The sequence below is a fragment of the Zonotrichia leucophrys genome, chromosome 7 (assembly GCF_028769735.1).
Source record: "Zonotrichia leucophrys gambelii isolate GWCS_2022_RI chromosome 7, RI_Zleu_2.0, whole genome shotgun sequence".
Classification (NCBI taxonomy): Eukaryota; Metazoa; Chordata; class Aves; order Passeriformes; family Passerellidae; genus Zonotrichia; species Zonotrichia leucophrys.
Window position 1 is genome coordinate 11,956,636 of NC_088177.1, and position 8,950 is coordinate 11,965,585.

The window sequence follows — 8,950 nt, forward strand, 5'->3', positions numbered from 1 at the left end:
TGTGCTAACTCTAAAGAAAGATTACAAGCTTCTAATTGGCTTAAAGGTGCATTTATGGGCTCTTTCCTATCTATCAAAATACTTGGGAAGGCCTCTCCCCTGCATGGAGGTTCTCACAAACACTACCACACCTAAGCAAATTTAATTTCAGCACTAGCTCTAATAAAGCCAACAGTGCACTCAAATTCCCAGCAGTGCTCTCATTTACAGGATCATAAGCTTCAAGAGCCTTTTAATTTTTTAACAGAGGGGGATGAAAATCAAGAAAAGTTGATTCTCCCTAGAGCTGCTTGCCTTAGCCCTGGAATTGAACATGGAAATAGAGAAAAACCAGTTCAAGACCCAGGGTTAAAAGCTGACTCTCATTGCTTGCTGAAATCACCCAAGCATACCAAGGTTGACTGTTCATGCTGAGAAACAGCCATGTTGGAGGAGAAGACAACTATTTTTGCCACTTTAGTTCTGAAAGAGGGTCACCAAAGAACAGTAAAACATGCAAACTTTACTCTGCAGAAACCCGTCATTAACTCAGCAGTGCTGAGGGTTAACAGTGTCATCACCAGCATTCAGAGCAGAGAAATGTACACCCAACATTTACTTTTTTTTATCTCAACATCAGAGTTTGAGGGCTCTGCATGGGACATATGCACATGCTTTGCTTTGCTGTCAGCCTTTCACTGCTGCACCTGGCAGAGACAGGAAAAAAGGAACACAGATCCACATCACCATTCTCCAGCAAGCTCTTGGCATAAGAGCTACTTGGGCTATTAATCAACTTGCCATCTGGCCAAGCAGCAGCTAAGAAGCTATGCAGAGATGAAGGGGTAGAAGATGTTTTCAAACTCATGTGCAAATTTTAGAAGCTTGCTTCAAAATTTTTGAAGATGCTCTTGTGTGGATATTCAGCTACTTTTCTCAGTTTCTTCACAGCCCTTAGTAAACTGGGCCCTTGCACTTCAACAGAATTCCCAAGGACATCCTTATAAATCCTCCAAGAGATGAGCCCACAGCTGTGCCTTTTCCCTACTCAGTGTGGAGTAACTGGAAAATCTCCTTAACAATTAACATTGTAGGAAATCTGAAAGTCATACCTTTAATAAGCAAAGGCCCCCCACAGATGTTGGAGGCCACCAATCCTGGTCACATAACAGGAGCACTCTCCAGTAATGCACAGACCAGGAAACTTAAACCCTGCTGCTGACAGTGCTGGACTCTGAGGCAGAGGGGACTGACCCAAAAGTCCAGAGGAAACAAAAATTATGCACAGCTCATAGATCACTTAACCTACTTGAAATGCCAGCTTGTCATCCAGCATCACCCAGCTGCCTTTAAAAGCCATGCTGTGTAGGATCTGAAGGTGCTGTCCTGCCATGCCTGCAGGGGGTTGTGCACACACAGCACCCTGACATTGTCTGCACACAGACGATTCAAAGGCTGCTTTTTCACCCTCAGCTGCACAGGCACACGTGTCCTAACAGCTGGCAGACCTGCTTTCTCTCTCTTGCTCTTGGTTTATCTATTTCACCTTCAGAACCTGCAGCTAATGAGCAGTGCCACTCCATCATGGAGACACTCTCCTGGGGGGCATTAAATCACCCAGGGGCAGTCTCTCAACAGCTTCCTGCAGGGCCTGAAACTACACAGATGTCTGAAGACATGAGACTTGATTCCAGATTCATTCACACTAGATTTATTCTATTTAAATTAAGTTTACTAATGTTGATGAGTGTTGCTCTAGATTCACATGGTGCACAAAACAAAGCTTTTTAGGTAGTGAGTCACACTGAGAGAGTCCACTTAGCTATGAAATAATCTATTTTAAATTACTAATTTCCATGACAAATTAAAAGCTGTTCATCATATCACATCCAGGATGAAGAATCATCCATGTTCCTTAGACTGGCATGGCAAGAGACTAGGAGAGAGCCTCACCTGTGAGAGGCTGCCTCCATTATGAGAGGTTTGAAATTAAGGACTTTTCCCTGGAAAGGTTTGAACTCTTTATGACAGACCTTAAGCAATATCCTTCATCTTCTGCAGCTGCAGAATGCCCCCTCAGGATTGAGGGGCTGCCAGGGAATTCAGTAAGCCGGACTACAAAGGTCAGATGCTCAGCTGGCATTAATCAAAGCTCAGCTAACTTTCATGGAAGTACAGGTGAAGATCTTGTTGGAAGAGATGCCTTTAGCTTTGCAAAGAGAGGTGCCCAGGAAGAAAGGGGTCAGCTGGCTAAAACCAAATTTCTTCCACTGAAATCCCTGCCATGTGCCTCAGCAGCTGATGGCAAAGTAGGCAGTGACTGGCACAGACCTGCGTGCTCTGCTTTCAGAAAGGAGTTTTGTTTGAGACCACCTCTTGCTGAATGGCAGCTTGTGATTTACTTCCTCCAGCTTCTGGGATGGAAGAAGAACAGCAGCAGAGCAGTAAACAAACACACATGCAAGTTTATGTGATTCACATGCTTGAGGAGAGAGCAAACAGATCCAAATAAGAGGGGCAAAGCTGTGTTTAGCCGAGCTTGACTCTGATTTCTGCAGGGTCCTTCAGGATCCTTGTCTGTCTCTATGCTGCCACCAACAGCCACTGCCTTCAGCCCTGTCCCTGGGTCACCCTCCCCTCACCTGCACCTGGCAGCAAGGAGGCAGAGCCACAGGAGATGCATTTCAGCTCCCATATTACTTTACAGGCCCAAAGGCAAATTCAAATCCATGGCACTGTTTCCACAAGACACCACTCTTCCTGATAGAGAACCTTGCCTTAAAATGCCACTACAAAATAGTGGTGCTTGGCCAGGAATTCTGTGTAGGCTGCTAGAAAATACTGAGATTTTAATAGTGGGTGTCAGGGGACTTTCTGAAAATCAGCCCTTTTGAACATGTCAAACTGAGCACCCAGAATTTAAAGCACTCAATATTTATCAGCCACTTTAAAATGTTGGCCCTTGATTATGAAGGAGTACAGCTGTACAAGAAGAGACAGAAGCTCCTCATGGGAATGATTTGATCTTCAGATTTAAAAGGCAAGAGCCCAGCAATATTTACTTATTTGGCTTTTAAACAAAGTTAAGGGTGAAAAAAAAAAGACCGTGGCTAGCAGCAGCAAAGAATAAACTTCTCATTAGTGGGTTGTGCCAGATTCTTAATCTAAAAATAGTCTGTTCAGCAGCTTTTGCAAAAAACACCATCATGTTTAATTGAGATGCCACACTATATGCAAAAAGCACAATCAGGAATATTATGCCTCTCTTCTGCAATAGCCATGTTTCATATGCTGCTTGCTGAATCTGATCTAGGAGTAAAACTGCTTTACAATATTAGAACTAATGGGCTAAGTCAAGCACAGAATTAAGGGGTTTCTGCCACCCCCTTCTTTTCTGGGTATGTCTCAATAAAAAGTAGAATTGGCACCAGTTAATATTAATTTACACAATTAAAGAAGGAATAAGGTAAAAGACATAGAAGATGACAAAACAACCTTAAAAGAGCACATGGCAGTGATTTAGCAGATAAAACTTTGTACCTATAAAACACAAACAAAGAAACCTCCCATTTTCTTTCCTGGAGCTACTCCAGTGGAAAGTAACACAGACTTCTCCAGCTCTTAGAGGTAAAAATTGCTGCAGGAGCTGGTTGTTTCTGTGTTAAAGTTATTTGTAAATGATGACTTCATTTGTGGGAACAGAGGTTGATGCTGTAAAATAAATAAAAATGCTCTTTAACTGCAATTTTCTGAGGACATCAATAGTTTGCATCACCAATGTCTCATCCATTCAAGAAAAACTGCAGGTCATGTTTCAGCTGAGCTGTCTTTTGCTGACATTTCCCAGCTGAAGGCTCTAATAGACCAACTGGAGGGAATTTTCATATACTTGTTACCAGAGTGAGCTTTTGTATAGAGGATTTTGGGATGTCACATAAATATTGCAGGTTCTTATTGATTTGTAGCACAGGAGCAATTCATGCAGAGAGCAAAGCAAGTCCCTTTACACCAATAAAGCCTGGCATTGTTTCTTAGCTGGATTAAAGTGGAGTTGCTCAAAAGAGGAAAAGCTATTTCATTCTTTCCTGATAAAAACAGCTTAAGGAAATTATCTGTTTTATCGTGCATCCACAGCAGCCTGAATCTCTAGCAACTCTGTCAACATGCACTCAGGATCATCCTGCACACCCCAGCTAGTGGTGTGTCTGACAGGGACACACTGTGGCTCTCAGGAGAGGCACTGCCTAATGCACCCTCTCAGAATTAGGACACCCTCCATGGTCATTTATGGTACAGTGACAATTTCCCAGCCTTTGTTCGCCCAGCAGTCCTGTGACTTCCTAACTCAGAGTATTCTGTCAGGCTAATGAACCAGGGACATTATTAGTTTGTGGACCAGCAGCTTTACTGGAGGAACTTCCTGAAAGAATCTCCTGTATCCCTTGCCCATGAGGTTTCCTATAGGAAATGGCAGTATGGCCCATTACAAACATATATCAGCCATTTCTCACCTAATCAAATTAATCTCTTCTCAGAGCAACTAAAACAGCTTCACAAGAGTATTTACATTCTCAGGAAAACCCGAGCAGCTTCAGATGTCTGGAGCTTATGTGATTTTATAGGCATTCCTCAGGTGACTTGCATCATCAGGCTTTATCATGAAAAGGGAAAAAAATCGATTTTCTTTTGTAAATTTCACCAACGAGGGTGACCTGGGACAAGTAACAGTTGAAAAGAGATGGAGCAAAAGGATATAAGAGAATACTTGATAAACATCCCAAATACATTTGTGCAAATTCCTGAGCTTCAGGAATGCCTTCTATGTTCTCTGTGCTTCTGTAACACTCCTGAGGAAATCAGATTTACCCTTTTGGCAGCAATACAGCAGTGCTAAAGCTGTCCTGCCATACACCCAGCCAGGTGAAGCACTATCCACAGGAGGGAAGATAGGGATGTACCAAAGGCAAGGACAGGTAACACCCCACAGCAACAAAGCATTTCAAAAACATTTGCAGACATGCTTTTTCATGTGGAAAAGAATGACCAGAAAGGGGTTTAAAGTGCCAGGCTGATTTCTGGCACTGCCCCAAGCTGGCACCTCTCCCAGTCCTGTTCAATCTGGATGTTTATTAGGCCATAGATGTACTGTAATTAGTGATTATACAAGATACTATCTGCTTAAATCCCCCAGCCCCTGTTTTCTGCGTTTGCCACATTCTTGATGTTTCTTCTGCCCAAATGCGCATCTTTTTTGGTAGCCACCCAAACAAGGCTGACACCCAGCTTGTTGCTTGGTGACCTGGGATCAAGTCTCTGCACCATCCCTGATCTGCCTGTACTCAAGCCCTCTCACTCCACTGCACAAGAGATGTTCACAGCACTGTAACATCTGCCTCAGCTTGGGTGGGGAAGATAAGTTTACTAAAGCACAGTTAAACATTGAAATTCTTTACCAAATTAGCTGCAAAAGTGGGGAAAAAAGACCCCAAATTTTTTCTCCTTACTTATACGAAGATATGACTACAGAGCAATATTTTACTGTGGAAATACTGATTGAAATTTGAAGAGCCCTTGAAACAATCACTCACATAGCTAGGGGTATTGAAGGCTAAAATTAATTATTCCCTAATTGTCACACACTTTTTGAAAACTGTCCAGGACTGAAGGTACTGAAACCAAAATACTTATGAGAACAAGGAGACTTGCATATCAGAGGCTGAACCATTCCCCACCATGTAATTAACACACACCATCAGAGTCACCAGGCACAGGGAGGCCACCACACCATGTTGCTGACCCTCTCTAGCTGCTCTTACCCAAAACAGCTACTGGGACAGATTCTGCACTGGTTTTCCTTGCAGAAAAGAAATGCTAAAGCTGTTCTAGCCTGAGCTTGAACATGCATGAAAATAAATTCAGTAAAAAAAAATAAATAAAAAACCACCAAGAATTAAGCTGCCAAACAAATGCTCACCTTACTGGGGAAGTTGTACATCAAATATATTTTAGGATGCCAGCACAATTTCAGAGTCAAAGTTTCAGGATGATGGTGGAGCCAAAACCACCACCAAAGAAGACTTCAAGCATCTGCTCCTCTTTGTTCTTCAGCCCAGCCTTTTATCCCCTGCTGTTGCTGCCCTGCACCTGTGTGCCCTCTGTTCCCTTTGGTGGTTGGTCAGTGCCCCTGGGCACTCCATGGCTCGTTCCCTTCAACAGCATTCACCTGCCCTGCACACCTGTAGCCCATTAAGGATGAGGCTGGGCCCAGCCCCACTCCCAACCACCACAAACTCTGTGCCTACAAACAATGGGACATCCCACTCAATGCCTTTGGTTCAAAGCCACCCCTTCTTCCCCACAAACTTGCATGGTCTGCATGTCCAACATTATGGTCAGGGAAATGTGCCCTGTGCAGCCACTTGAACCCCAGTGACTGCAAAGTTCACAGAAGCTTCTGTTTTCTGGCTGCTGGTTCTTTGCCTTTGGTTGAGCTTCAGAAGGAACCTCATGTTCCTTCAGACCTGGGATATGATGCTCTGCATCATCTTTCCTTATGCTGGTATGTCAGAGCTGAGACAGCCACAATATACAGAGCATCACCACACAATTTCAGAAAGTTTCCACCCATACAGAATAACATCTCACCTCTTCAGAAGGCTTCAGGCACTGCCCACACACAGTAACACCAGGGCACCTCAGCAGGCTGCAAGCATCTGCCCTTCTTGTCCTTCAGCCCAGCCTTTTATCCCCTGCTGTTGATGCCCTGCCCCTGTGTGCCCTCTGTTCCCTTTGGTGGTTGGTCAGTGCCCCTGGGCACTCCATGGCTCGTTCCCTTCAACAGCATTCACCTGTCCTGCACACCTGCAGCCCATTAAGGATGAGGCTGGGCCCAGCCCCACTCCCAATCACTACAAACTGTGTGCCCACAACATCAAAGTGTATCTTTTTTGCAATTTAGTTAGATATGCTTCAGCAACCATTAAAGCAGAGAGGCAGACATACACTTTCTTAAAGTCAGGCACTTTGGAAGACAAGTATTTATTAAAAACACGCCCCATTATAAATTCTCCTTGCTACAACTTTCTGTGTGTGCTGGTAAGAGGAAGAATAAGCAATAACAGACAATGGGCAAAGAATTTTGGATAAGTGCCAATCAGAGGCTTTACACCTGGTATCTTTTCAGTGTTTTAATACAACTGATGTGTAATGACCTTCAGAGATAGCACTCCAAGAACATGCTCTCATTCCTCTCATATACCACATTTAAATACAAAAATGCTGAAAGAATTATAATTACACCATTGCACAACAGTGTTCTCAGAAATAACCAGATTTACTATTCTGTTCTGAGGACATGTGTAGAGAAATGAGCTAACTATATACCCACCCATCTGAATGCTGACTGTGGAGTTTATGCATCCTGGCTGCAAAAATCATAAATAGAACAGGAAGGTGAATCAGAGGGTACAGTTTTATGGCTCTAATTTTGCTTCCTTCTTCAGATCAGATGGCTGAGGTAGAAGAATTAAAGCCCATCAGACATCATACCATATGTCTGCTCAAAATGTTCATTAGGGAGAATACCCAATATGTGGTGAACCAAATATTTAAAGAAAGATTTCATTAGGTTACTCTTTCTTATGCATACAATTATGTTAAGGAGCTGATTTGAAGAACAAATCCTAGTTTAAAGAATTCCTGATTTAAACACTTAACAATACAGCTTAAAAATTTTATCTTCTTGAGTTGTGTTCAACTGGTTTCACTTAACTTCACAGCTCATGTTAGCTTTCATCTGAATTTCAGAAAAAAATAATGTTAAGAGCATAAGAAAGAATCACCAGTTTTGCTCTCTCTGTGATTCACTCAGGAGAAAGCACACAGCAAAATCAGATTCACCAGCAGGCTGAGATTGCCGGTTACTTGACAGGCGGGTTTATTACCAGACATGGCAATTTACAGACACAACCTGACATTTTGAAATGCCTGTTCTCATACTGCTGTAAATTTCTTACTGCAACTTACATTACATTTAGGAAACAATTCAGTAAGGTCTAAAAACCAGCTGACTCCAGCTGCTTCAATATCCCTTAAATCAAGACTATTTCATGTTAAGCAAAGCACCAATGAATCCGAAGAGTTGGTATTTTGAGAAGGAGCAGTTTCTCTCACACCTGAGGGAGGGAAGCAGGTTGCAGACTTTCCTCCCAGCTCTCAGTTCCTTCAGGTCTCTGTACAGAAACCATTGCAGATCTCAGTCACCCTGCAAGTACCAGGGGTGAAATCTCAGCATCAGCAGTGACAGTCTCACTAACTGCAGCAGAGCAAAACTCCACACCAAGGAATGTAAGAGAGGAAAGGGGATGATAGCTAGATGTTTCTTGGTGGAATAAGTTAAGTGTGCCATTACTTGAGGGTAAAAAAGGGCTGGGGATTCATGAATGAGTCTTTACCTTCTATTGCAAGATTTGTTTATGATATGAGCTATTATTTGCATAATATTCATAGTTTACTGTCATACTAACACCATCCTTCTGCAGTAATTTCCAACGTCTGGCAAGTGCCTACAAAATACTACCAGGAATTGGTGCAAGAGGTGGCAAGCTAAGACTTTTTCATTTCATAGTTTTGGATCACTGCACACATTGCCTTGTCCTCTCCTCAGGAAGAAGGTGCTCAGAAAGCATCTTCAGCTGGGGCAGTGGTAAGAGTCAGCTTTTCATTTGCACAGCACCCAGTGAAACAAGGCCTTGGTGCTTCGGAGGGTTTATGAGGCACAAAGACCACAATTACTACCCATATGTATTTTATTAGGAGCTTTATGGGAGCCAGCATTGCTCACCTCACTTGGCATAAGCAAACACATTATTGAACACAAGGAGTATCTGCTCTACCCATCACCTGCCTTAGCTCACTGCTAGGCACCTCCTGGCTGTCTCTGAGACGGGGAGGCAGAGGAGCTCTCCAGGCT

The 8,950-nt window shown here is 43.2% G+C and overlaps 1 long non-coding RNA gene across 1 annotated transcript in view; it reads right to left on the bottom strand.

Moving 5' to 3' along the window:
* Window positions 1–6,691, bottom strand: part of LOC135450282 (uncharacterized) — a 29,925-nt gene extending 23,234 nt beyond the window's left edge. Inside the window, exon 1 of the long non-coding RNA XR_010440996.1 lies at window positions 5,954–6,691. This is a non-coding gene — a long non-coding RNA (uncharacterized LOC135450282). The remainder of the gene's footprint in view (window positions 1–5,953) is intronic.
* Window positions 6,692–8,950: the final 2,259 nt, after the last annotated feature.